The sequence below is a fragment of the Dasypus novemcinctus genome, chromosome 17 (genome assembly GCF_030445035.2).
Source record: "Dasypus novemcinctus isolate mDasNov1 chromosome 17, mDasNov1.1.hap2, whole genome shotgun sequence".
Classification (NCBI taxonomy): domain Eukaryota; kingdom Metazoa; phylum Chordata; class Mammalia; order Cingulata; family Dasypodidae; genus Dasypus; species Dasypus novemcinctus.
Window position 1 is genome coordinate 25,540,889 of NC_080689.1, and position 12,324 is coordinate 25,553,212.

Here is a 12,324-nt window from a genome sequence, read left to right on the forward strand (position 1 = left end):
CATCACGCAGAAACACCAGCTCCAAAGGAGGGCCATCTGACATGGCAGTGAACCCCGTCTGCCATGACCATAGAACCCGTGGGTCTCTTTAGCCCTCAAAGGAACCAACACCTGGGGATTGCATCCACTCCATCTGTCTCCCAGACTCTGCTCAGCTGTGCACAGGGGCAATCCTTCTGACAACCTCCAGACTCTTTTTAGAGACTTGTAGCATATAAACTCATTTCTGCTTTCCATTTCCCCCTTACATTAGGTTGGATCACTTATTTTTTAAGACAGCTTTTACTCTAAAATCATTACACTGGTGAATTTCAGTTTTCATATTTTTCTACATTCACTGCTCTGAATGAAAGTCCAAATATGTATCAATGTGATGATAGGAAAGCAATTTTAATAAAATGGAACAACTTTTAAAAATGGTTGGTTAATTAGCATGTCCTACTGCAGCATAGAATGGATCCTCTCTATAGATTTCCATCTCAAGAGGCTTCTCTATCTACAAAGCAATTTCTCAAAAGAGATCTGCTTTTAAGGGAAGAACAACTTTTCCTTGTATTGTCTGTGGACAATAGATCTGAAACTGCTAACTGAAATTTTTTTCCAGGGGAATATCTTGTAAAATTGACTTACTGCCCAAGTCCAATCTTAAATCTTTTATTCTAGTTATTATATATAGTTTATTATCCAGTTATTTTAAATACTTTTTGCATACATGTCTTGTAGCATTTTGTCTAACTAGCAGATGTTCAACTTCATTTTTAATCTGTCCTAAACCATGAAATTAACCTTGACCTGTGAAGTTGATATATATTCTGTCAAAGACGTCCCTGAATGTTTTCTCTCCAATGAAGAAAGAATGCAGGAGGGAGGGAGAGGCAAAATTACTCTTTACTTTGAATTTGTTAGTTTCACTTTAGAGTGTCTCTAAGGCTGTATTTTGAGAGGCTTACTAGAATGTGACTTACACAATCTTCAGCAACGTCAGAATCTTTATAACTTCATTCCTATCTTGAAACTTCACAGACGACCTGCTGATAGCCACTGAGCAAGGTTAGTATTAATCTGGCAATATATATGCCTTTCTGAAAATATTTGTTTCTTCATTGACTAAAAACTTAAATTTTCTAGCAAAATATAAAGTTTCCAATAAGAATGCTCTATCTCAATGAAGTATATTTTAATAAATTGCTTCAACATTTAATTACTTAGTAGTATTACACAAGTATTATTCTAATTTTTCTTTCGTACATATTTTTCCAAAATAGCGTTTTTGAACCATTCAGTTCAGTGAGCCAACCATTTTTTTGTACTTAATTAATAACCTACCACATTAACCACTTAGTCTTATGAAAATATTTAATAAACTTTTCCTCCTGCCTTTTCCAAAGAAAGCATTGTTCCCTTGGAAGTTCCTGTTTAATCAGAATTGTCTTTTCAAACAGTTTTGGTAATTTTCTGTGTTCTAGAGCTCCCAAATTCAAAAAAACAAGAACTGTTTACTTTAGACATAGCATTTTCCCCTATTCTCCCCAACTCTAAAGCTGACTTGATGGTAGACACCCCATAATTTTATACCCTGTGGGTTAGACATAGTGGCAAATGCTTATAGAGAATCCCTCCGGGGGTACGAGTTCAGTTCTGAGGATTCAGTCCCTCCTCTAAGAGTAGCAACGGAGACTGAACCATAAATAATAAAAGTGGGAGAAATCACAATATTATGTGGTGTGCTTAAAGGAGGTTTATGGAGAGCCCCCTTCAAGAGGTGCAGCAGCAGCAGGCCTGGCAGTTGAGTTACACTTCTGGGGAGCAGCTAAAAGGGAACGCTCTCGAAGCTAAGGCTGATTATTGCCTCTAAAATCAACTAACCTGGAGCAAGTTTCTTCACCTCTTGAAACCTGGTCTCCCTACCTGTAAGACTGAAATAATACTATTATTTACCTCACTGGATTCTTAGGAAGATAAACTAACATAATCATATAAAGAGTAAGACCTGGCTGGCTAACAACTTCACCCTCCAGGACTGCTCTTACCTTACAAGCAGACTGCAGAGTTCAAAATTTTTTCTTTTCTCTTTCTCTCTTTTTTTAAAACTTTGTTCTTAATGTTAAAATAATTTTCCCAGTTTTTTAGCAATAAAATGCTTCTTTAAATCCCAGTCAGGAACACTGATTTTGCTGTTTTGAGGTGGGAGCTGGGAATTACATGGAGGTACTAATTATATTAGAGCTCAATCCTTATTTCATAAATGAAGAAATAAATTACAAATTTGAAGGGGAAAAAAAAGGCATCCTTGCATTGTAAATTATAATATCTCACCATGATCACTAATACCGAAGCTTTAAAGTAAAATCCAGATCAAATTTCTAACAAAAAGAAAGAGCATAATTTTTTCAAGGAGATGGGGACAGAAAGCTTGATTGCTTTCTGACTGAAGAGTTCATTTTCCCATTATAGTTTATTAACTGGGCAATTTGTTAACTGGGTGAAAAGGATTTGAATATAGGCTTTAGGACTGAGTAGTTAACTATATAGCATATTGGTAACTATTACAGTGCTAAAGCTATCAATCATTCAGTTGCTTTCTGGAAATAAAACACTTGGATAAATCCCACGAGGGTGGGGGTCGAGAATAAACTAACAGCAAAACCAAATATCTTGACACACACTTCCCACACTATTCCTATATGAAGGACTACAAATGTCCTGTTTTCCCTTGAGCATAATATTCTTTTCAAATAAATTCTTTCAAAAGTTGATCTAATACGGAGGACAAGCACAATGCCAGGCATTGTGGGTACAGGGTAAGTGCTGCCCTCCTTGCCTGGAAGATAAGTAACAGTTTCGCAGTTCCAGCGTCTAGGCTAAGCACTAACAAAACATTGTATGGAGAAGTTTTGTGTTCATTTAAATTCCTCCTTCCACAAAGGCTTGAAGGGTCATGGGTAAATATGAGTTTTGGGGAGGAGAAGGATGTGAGAGTAGTTTCTAAAGGGAAATAGGTTAAACTAGATGGTTTACCTATGGTTTACCGATGGCTCGGTTTTTGACAAGTGGCAAAGAATAGGGCATTCCAGGCCCAAGGAACAACAGGTAATGACAGAGTCTGGAAATGGTGTGGCTCTGGGGAAGATTATCAGGTAGTTTGGGCTATAGCTGAAGAATAGGGTGACGCCTGGTGGAAGTGGTGGGAAAAGCTGGAGAAGGTGAAGACAACTGTGCTCTTGCCCGAGTGTAATGCTAGACTCATTGTGATGAGTAAAAGCAAACAACTTTGAGATGTGCTTTTACCCCTTTAGAAGTTTCCGTTGGATTGTTCACTCCTAGTGAGAAGGAGGAAGAGTCTGTTTTGTTTTTTTTTAAGTCATCCCCGCAACAGGGCAACAGTGACTGGCAAAGAAAGCAACTATCTTTGTTCTTTACTTTTAACTTTACCCAACATTTAACTTTACCCAGTGGCTATCATAGCTCTGGGTTTCTATCCCTCAGTTTTTTTGATGCAGGAATGGAATGAAAGGTATTAGAGGGGCGGGCAACCCAGCATGTTAGATAGAACACAGGAAGGGGACCACTGTAGTATCCTACTTCCTGGAGAAAGAATAAGTCAGTACCAGCTGTGGTCTTCCTCATGGAGTTGAGAGTTGGTGAGGCCTTGTACTCAGCCCAGGCTCATTTTTAGTGCAGGACTTTTGTGCTGTGTGCTGGCAATGCAGCAGTGAACACCTCTGTGTGATCCTCCTTGTGTGCCTGAATCTCAAGGTAATTTAAGCTTCTTTTATATTATTGAAGAGACAAAGTTTCATTTGTATCCAAATCTTGTTAAGAGAGTAACCTACTATCACCCTGCATGACAGGTTTACATGTTATATCCTGGTTAAAATAAAAGCAAATGGGGACATAGGGATATTATTGGGTGGGGCTTTGCAGGCTTGAGGGGGGCTAGGGTTGGGGGGATGGGTCAGATGGCCCAAGGAATTGGGGGGAGGGTTGGGGGAAGCAGATGAACATGGGAGATTGTCGGTTATGTAGTAGAAATTATAATGTTGAGAAAACTCTTTAGAAAATATAATAAGGGTTACGTGTTTAAGGTGCTTAATGGGTCATCTGGCACAGGGGCAGACTTCTAGGGAGCGTGTGAGTGCTCATCTTGTCGTAGTGTGTTATATCATTGGGTGGAGATGCATACAATGACTGAGAAGGTGTACCCCCATCCTGGGTAGCCTGATGTTCTGTCCTCAAACATAGGGAAGGGTGTCTCTGTAGAGAATTGGTGGTTCCCAGAGGGGGAGGACAGTCTAGTATGTCAAGCCCTCAGCATTGTTGCAAGTATCTGTGAATCTAGTCCTTCCAGCCGTGAAGCTTGGTTGTCACTGTGGGCCCTGAGAGGGGGAGAGAGAGGAAAAGAATAGATGTAAGCAGGGGTAACTAGGGGGCAATGGAAGTGTTCCACAAGATCATGCAATGATGGATATAGGACATGCTAAATTTCACCAAAAATTTATAAAAGTGTAGAGTCTAAAATGTAAACAATAATGTAACAAAAATTTTTGAAAGGTTTACAGTCTAAGATGTAAACCAAAAGAAAAAAAAGCAAACATTAGCATTATGCTGTGATCTTTAAAACCATAATTAAATGGGAGTGAAAGTGGTTGTGTAGAAGGGAATGCTTTACTAGTTTCAAATCTGTGGGGACTGAAAGGTTAAGTATTAGTCTGATCTTTACCAAAGCTTATCTAAATACAATTAAATTTTTTATTAATAAAATTATCTTGCCTAGGCTTACCTAGTCTTGAATGCAACTTGCTGAAAGGGCAAAAAATTAAAAAAATAAAAAAATTTTAAAATGCTTGCTTACATTCTCAGGTTCCAGAGTCCTTGAATCCCAATCAGTAAGTAAAGTTGTATGGATTGCCAATATTAGCCTTTTTCTACATAAACCAGAGATTTACTTTTTAAAAATAAATAGCAGTGTATACCTTTTTAATTCTGCTCAGTACGTTGGTGGAAAATTTTGTAAATAAATTCTAGGCGAGCCTTCCCTTAAAGCAGTAATGCTCCAGGTGAGGGCGACACAAAGGGGTGTCATGAGTTTATTTCTGAGAATTTCATTTTATTTTCATCACAGAAGGCACAGAAAGTGCAGCTGGGTAAAATTTCGTTATGTTGGGCATTCTCAGAAGATAGTGATTTTTACCTGAATGCAACTCAGAACGGTTGAGTGGACGAAGGACCTGGAATTTTCACTCATTAAAAGGGAGCGTGAATTAAAGTGAGGTTAGGAAAACCTGGCTGCAGAAGGAGAGGTGATTAGTTTACCACAAGACCTCTGTGTTCAACGCTGCGCCCCAAACCAGTGTTATCGTGGGGAAAAGGCGGGTGGGCTCGGGGAGCGGGAGTGACCGGGACGGGGGTGAAGGTGAGAAGCGGGCGCGGCCGGCACCAGGGCGCGCGGGGAGGGAGCCCCGCGCGGTGGTCGTGGGGAGACACGGTCGGTCCTCGGGGGGAGGCGGCATCCGAGCAGCAATGTCCAGCGCGGGCCACGGCCTCCAGGAGGGCGCGGGTTTCTCCTCGCGTAAAGGGTGCGCGGGGCGCCCGCCGGGGGGGGGTGCTGTACCCCCGCGCTGAGGGGCGGGAGTGGCGCGACCAGTGGCCGCGGGCTCCTCCCCCGCGCCTCGCCGTCTGGGTCAGGACGCGGCGGGCGCGCGCCGGACCTGGGGACCCGCGGCCTCCGGGGCTGCTCTGCCGCCCTCCGCTTCCCCCGGGCCGTGACCGGAGACGTCCGGACCCCCACCGCAGAGAGGCCCCCGCGGAGGACACAGGTGCGGGCGGGGGGAGGGCACGCTCCGCGGCGGGGCCGGCGGGGGGCGGGGCGGCACTTCCGGCGACGGCGCTTCCGGGTCGCGCGGGCGCCCTCCGGGCCCTGCTGCCGGGTCGCTGCCGGGTGCCGGGTGCCGGGCTTCCTCCCGGCGGGACTCGCGACGGCTCCTCGGCGCAGCGTTTGCCCCAGCCCCAGCCCCGGAGGTCGCGGGTACTTCTGCCCGGCCCATCCTGCACGGGGGGCGCAGCCGGCGGGCGGGGTGTCGCCGCGGCCCGGTCCGCAGACCCCGAGGAGTTTCTGCTGGAAATAGCCGTGCCTCGACCTCCGCCTCCTGAGTTAACTTTTCCGCCTTGACTCTGGGGAGCATGTTTTGTTTTGTTTTGTCTCATACTCGGACTTCTCTACGTGTTTTAAACAAAAGCGGAAGCCAGATATTCAGCCCAAGCAGTATTTTCAACTAAGCTAAACATCAGGGAGCCCCACGTTAAAAAGGAATTGTAAAACAAAATAATGAAAGTCTGATGAAATACGGAGTATTGGAATTCACTACAAAAGGCTCAGGTTATCCAGGCTACTGCGGGTAATCTGATCACTATTCCAGGACTCCGGAGAATTCTCTTTGGAAACTTAAAACTTAGGCTAGTCTGTAGGCCATCATGATGGGTTTTTTTTTAATCCTAGTTTGCAAAAATTTTCATACATTCTCTGAGTTTTTCAGTGTATTTTGTATCCACCCCCTCCCCAAGAGGCTGCGGATGAATTTCATTTAGTGAATATATGCTTAATCATTATCATAATTACTTTTGTAACGCATAATTTCCGTTACTAAATATTAATAAAAGCCAGTACATGGAATAAAATGTTTTTGAGGTTAATTTTTCATTAGTTTCTATAAAGGAGTTTTAATAGAGAAATATTTTATAGAGTTAACGTTTTGATTATTATTTCAGAAGAATTCTTGGTTCTCACCTATGCTTTTTAATTATGTATCACATTAATTTTTGATGTCAGTATTTACCTAGAATCTTTGTCTATTTGTCATTGTTTTTGCTAGCACCTTAGCAATTGAAACTTGTAACAAGAATAATACTTAGCATCTTATTATTAAAATATTAGAGTTCCAACATCTAGTCAATACAATTTTTAGTTTTGTAATTACCATGTTTTGATATTGTGTTCAATATTCTAAGTTGGAAATTAAAAGTATAAAATGACATAACACAACCTTTGAAATTATACTGGAAGCAAGCAAGTACACTTTCTACATCACTTTTTTCCTAATCAGTGGCATCTTCAAATTATTGTAGAAGCACATCCATATTATATTAATATAAAAGTCAAACATGGCTTGGGCTATTCACCTCTAATTGGGGTTATTTAAAACAAGTACCTCTTCCATTGATTGTAGTTTTTTTCCCAGTTAATTTTATAGTTCTGAAGTAATATTTCAGCCCTGTACAGCTCTGCACAGTCAGCATTCTCCTGTCCTGGATGCCCTTCTGAGGTCTCCTCATGCAGCAGTGAAGAGTGAACCCAGGAGTTGGTTATCAAGGCTATCAAGGGTGATAGCTCTCATTTCCTAGGTGGGCCACCCCTGGGCAAATGACTTGGCAGCTCTATGCCTCAGTTTCTTTATCTGCAAAAATGAAATAATAATAGGACCCGTCTCAAAGAGAGAATTTAGATTGTAGTTCTAAAGGAAAATCAAGCAAAATACATAGTTTGCCACCTGTTGAAATCTCATCCTGACTGGTGGGGGAGGGTGGGGGGAGGGTAGACTCCTAGGTAGATTTTTACTTCTATTTATTTAGTTATTAAGTGAAAAATTTCAAAGTAGGCCATGTTTCTTAATAAAGTTCAAGGAAGTCTAGCTGGTCTGAGCCAAAGAGAGCAATCAGAATAGGAAGATTCCTTTTAACAGGCTTCTAGATCAGTGTATGAACAGCCGAATCTTTTCATTGACAAAGCCAAGATCAAGCTTGATGTGTGATCATTAGATGTGATGCAGATGTAAGTCATGGGTATATAGTCCTTTACAGTAATCTTTCAAGATAATTTAGTTTGTGATATAAATTTTTGTGGAAATAAAATTGAATAGCTAATAATAATTACCTGCAACTTCAGCTGAGGTTACAAATTGATCCAAATCTGCTATTATGTCTCCTGGAATGAGGGGAAGTAGGCAGATGTTCCCAGTTATACCGATTACATAAAAATACTTTTTGCTAAAAACATACACACAAAACTACACAAACTGTACCTGAGCTCAGGCAGGCCAGTTTAAGCACCTATGCTTCCTCCTGGAGCCCTCAGATTTAGGAGAAGGAATATTTAAATCTTTGGCTATAATATCACTACAACTTAAGTGATTTCTGGACAGTTATTATCTTAATCTCATTTCTCTTCCACACTATTACTTAGGCTTGTAATGTAACAGGGCATCCAATACCTGGGCAATGCAGGTAGTCCAGGATATCACTCAGGAATTTAAAGGAGTTGTTCTTCGTTTGGGCAGAGTTCTTGGAAACAGATTTTTGCACCTTATTCTTTCAGACCTTCTTCCATAGGGCATCATTTGAAACATGACATTTAGTTGTCCATTTAGAGTGTAAGAAATGATGATGCTTTGCTAGAGATCGAATCCTAGGATATAAACCATAGGAAGGCAAATTTCAGGTATACAACCTAGTTCAGAATTGGCCTCTTTCCAATAATTCCTCCCCCATTATCATCTTCACTGTTTGTGCCTCCTATTTCACTTGAACAATGAGGTAATAAAAGAAAATTTCCGTATCTACCCACCTTCTCACCGAATCTGCCATTTCTTTCATTACCATGAATGCATGTTTGTTCCCATCAGAGGCCAACCCTTATGCTTGTGCACTAGAATCCATCTCCAATGGCAAAGGAAAATACTGTTCTTTCTCCCTCCTTTGGCACCATTTCCCCATTCAGTTAAGGCTTTCTCTTCCTTTTTGCTTCCTATTTGCACATCTCTTTTTTTTTTTCCCTCCTTTCTTGCCTCCTTTTGGACTAATTGCATATTTTTAGTATTACGCTATTGGTTTATTATCTATACCTCTGTTTCTTGTGGTGTGGTTTTTTACTGGTTGCTGTAGGGTTTTAAAAATGCATCTTTGACTTAATATTATAACATTTCATTTTATTTTATTTATTTTATTTTTTTTAAAGATTTATTTTTATTTATTTAATTCCCCTCCCCTCCCCCGGTTGTCTGTTTTCTGTGTCTTTTTGCTGCGTCTTGTTTCTTTGTCCACTTCTGTTGTCAGCGGCACGGGAAGTGTGGGCGGCACCATTCCTCATCAGGCTGCTCCCTTCTTCGTGCTTGGCGGCTCTCCTTATGGGTGCACTCCTTGCGCGTGGGGCTCCCCTACGCGGGGGACACCCCTGTGTGGCACTGCACTCCTTGCGTGCATCAGCACTGCGCATGGGCCAGCTCCACACGGGTCAAGGAGGCCCGGGGCTTGAACTGCGGACCTCCCATGTGGTAGACGGACGCCCTAACCACTGGGCCAAAGTCCGTTTCCCAACATTTCATTTTAATCTTAGAACCTTACGACATTGTATTTCCACTTGTCCCCTCTCATCTTTTGTGCTAGTGTTTTGTTCTTTTACTTTTCATACATTATAAACCCTATGATATATTATTTTACTTTAATAAGCAAATATTTTCTAAAGAAGTTTTAAAATAAGAACAATGATTTTTTATATGTACCCACATATTTACCACTACTGGTGCTCTTCATTCCTTTGTGTAGATCCAACTTTCTCTCTGTTATCATTTTCCTTCTGCCTCAAGAACTTCCTTTAGCATTTCTTGAAGTGTGTCTTCTGACAATGAATTCTCTTAGCTTTCTAAGTTTGAAAAAATCTTTATTTCTTGTTTATTTTTGAAAGACCTTTTCACTGAGTTTAGAAATTTAAGTTGATAGTCCCTTTCAGCGCTTTAAAGATGCCACTCCATTGTTTTATTACATGCATAGTTTCTAAAGAGACATCTGTTATTATTTTTTTCCTCTGTATACAATGTGGTTTTTTTTTCTCTGCCTGCTTTTGAGATATTCTCTTTATCACTGGTTGTCTGTGATAAACCTGATTACTAGTTTGGTTTTCTTTGCTTATTTTGCTTGGATTATGTTGACCTTGGATCTGTAGGTCCATAGGTTTTGTCAAATTTGGAAAATTTTAGCTATTTTTCCTTCAAATATTTTTCCTTCCACCCCTCTCTCCCCTTTTGCTCTTGGAACTTTATCTGTGTGTGTCTTAGACTGCCTAACGTCACCCCATAGGTCAATAAGCCACTGCTTATTCTTTTTTTCTTCCCTCCTCTCCCAAGCTTTTTTTTTCTCTGTGTGTGCTCCATGTTGGATGATTTCTGTTTCTATGTTTTCAAGTTCACTGATTTTTTTGTTGTTGTTGTTCCATAGTGTTTTTCATGCTATTACTCACATCCAGTAATTTTTTTGAGATATTTTATTTTTCATCTCTATAAGTTCCATTTAGTTCTTCTTAATACCTTTTATTTTTCTTCTCTTCATTTTATATTTTCCTTTAAATTCTTGAATGTATTTGTAATAATTATTTTAATGTCTGCTAATTATATCATCTCTGTCATTTTGGGTTCTGTTTCTATTGACTGATTTTTCTCCTAGTCAAAGGCCTGCTTCTTTTTTATTGGATGCTGGACATTGCAAATTTTGTGCTGTTGAGTTCTAGATATTCCATTCCTTTAAAGAGTATTAGAGGTTGTTTATGAAGCACTGAAGTTATTTGTAAGTCACTTTCGTCCTTTGGAGGCTTGTTTTTCATCTGAATTAGGGGAAACTAGAATAGCCTTCACTGTAGGGCTAGTTTGGTCCCACTGAGGCATCTCCCTTTAGAGATCTCTGCTGAAAGTCTTATATGTTCCATGGGCTCTCTCCTTTTGCCTGGTAGGAATCTGAGCACTTCTCAGTTCTCTGTAAGCTCAAGATGTTGTTCTTCGCCTGGCCTGATGAGGTCACCCGTGCATGTGCAGAAGATTTGAGGAGACCCTGTGGAGATTTCTGTAGTTTTTTCTCTGCATAGCTCCATTATCCTCAGCATTTTGCTCTACAAAGTCTAGGTGTTACAGTCTCTCTGAACTCTGATTTCTGTCTCTACAACCCCGTGAGACTTCTAAGCTCTGTTTGCTTTGCCTTTCCTGTGCCATAGTCCAAAGGTTGCCTTCACTTGGAGAGGTGGGAGATCATAGGACTTTCCTCATTTGTTTTCCTTCATTCAAGGATCCTGATTTGGTGCTGTTGGTTTTTCATTGTCTAAAAACAATTGTCACATATATTTTGTCCAGTCTTTAGTTGTTTATAGTGGGAAAGTGGTTCCAGACATTGTTACTCTCTCATGTCCTGAAGCCAAAGTCTCATAGACTTTTGTAAGGACTCTAAAAATACATTTGATTCTATTGATTTTTCTATAGTAAAATAATTTGATAGAGAATTTTCAGTGAAATATATACTTTAATAGCTACTCTATGTCATTGCTATTTTTAGAGTATTTCTTACCTTCATTTTTTTGAAAATACCATAATAGCTAATATTGACCGAGTGCTTATTATGTGGCAGGCACTGTGCTACATGTTTATGTGCAGTGATAAGATTAAATTTATTAACACATATAAAGCCCTTTTTTACAAAGTGCCCCAACCTTAGTGCTTAATAAATATTAGCTGTTGCTTTATCATTTACTCTTCACAGCTGTCTTATGAGATAAGTATTATTGCTATCCCCATTTTACAGGTGAGGAAAGTGAGTCATAGAGGAATTAAATAACTTCTCCCACAGTCAAACAGCAAATAAGTACTAGAGTTGGGATTTGATCCCAAGAAATTTGTTTCTGAGAACTAACACTGGAAACAAGCACATATGGATTTATATTTCTATATTTCTTTTTTTCAGATTACCCTTATTTTAAACTTGTCTTGAATCTTGAAATTGTCATGGATGTTACTACATTTTATTTTCTGGCATCAAGTTTGAAAGCTAGAAAAAATTTTGAAGGAAAAAGTATAATTGAATAGATAGGTCATTCCATAAATATAATTTTAAACCTCTCTGTAAGTAGCTGTAAGAATTTTCTTTACTGTTTTTAGGAATTGCTTTGAAAAGAATCCAGGATACTCTTTACTTTGGCAAGTGGAAATGAGAAAGAGCCTCAGAATTGTGACTTTGGGGATCCATTTTATGTTTGCTTAAATTAATGTTTCCAGATCCCTGGTCAAATTCAGGTTCTTAAAATAGATTCATTCCCCTAATGATCTTTTTAACCCCTCCCACCTTTTCTTCTTCTTTGGTTATCTTCTCTTGTGCCTCAGTCAAAATCTAACATCTTCACTTAAACATTGATCATTAACAAATATAGAAAATTTCATAAATTCAAAAAAAAGCATTGCCATCTCAAAGTTAAGTTTACCTATTTTGAATCCCCAGGAACATGCCTAAGAAAACATGCCA

The 12,324-nt window shown here is 39.9% G+C and overlaps 1 protein-coding gene across 3 annotated transcripts in view; it reads left to right on the plus strand.

Annotated features, from left to right (window-relative positions):
* The first annotated feature begins 920 nt into the window (after positions 1-920).
* RMDN2 (regulator of microtubule dynamics 2) overlaps positions 921-12,324 on the plus strand; it is an 89,945-nt gene continuing 78,541 nt past the window's right edge. The window contains exon 1 of one of the 3 annotated variants that reach the window (XM_004466022.5): positions 921-1,050. The gene's annotated coding sequence lies outside the window, so the exon portion shown is untranslated. Of the gene's footprint in view, positions 1,051-3,736; positions 3,757-5,668; positions 5,817-12,324 lie in introns of those variants that run through there. The other 2 variants (XM_012528104.4, XM_004466021.3) reach the window with 2 other exon arrangements.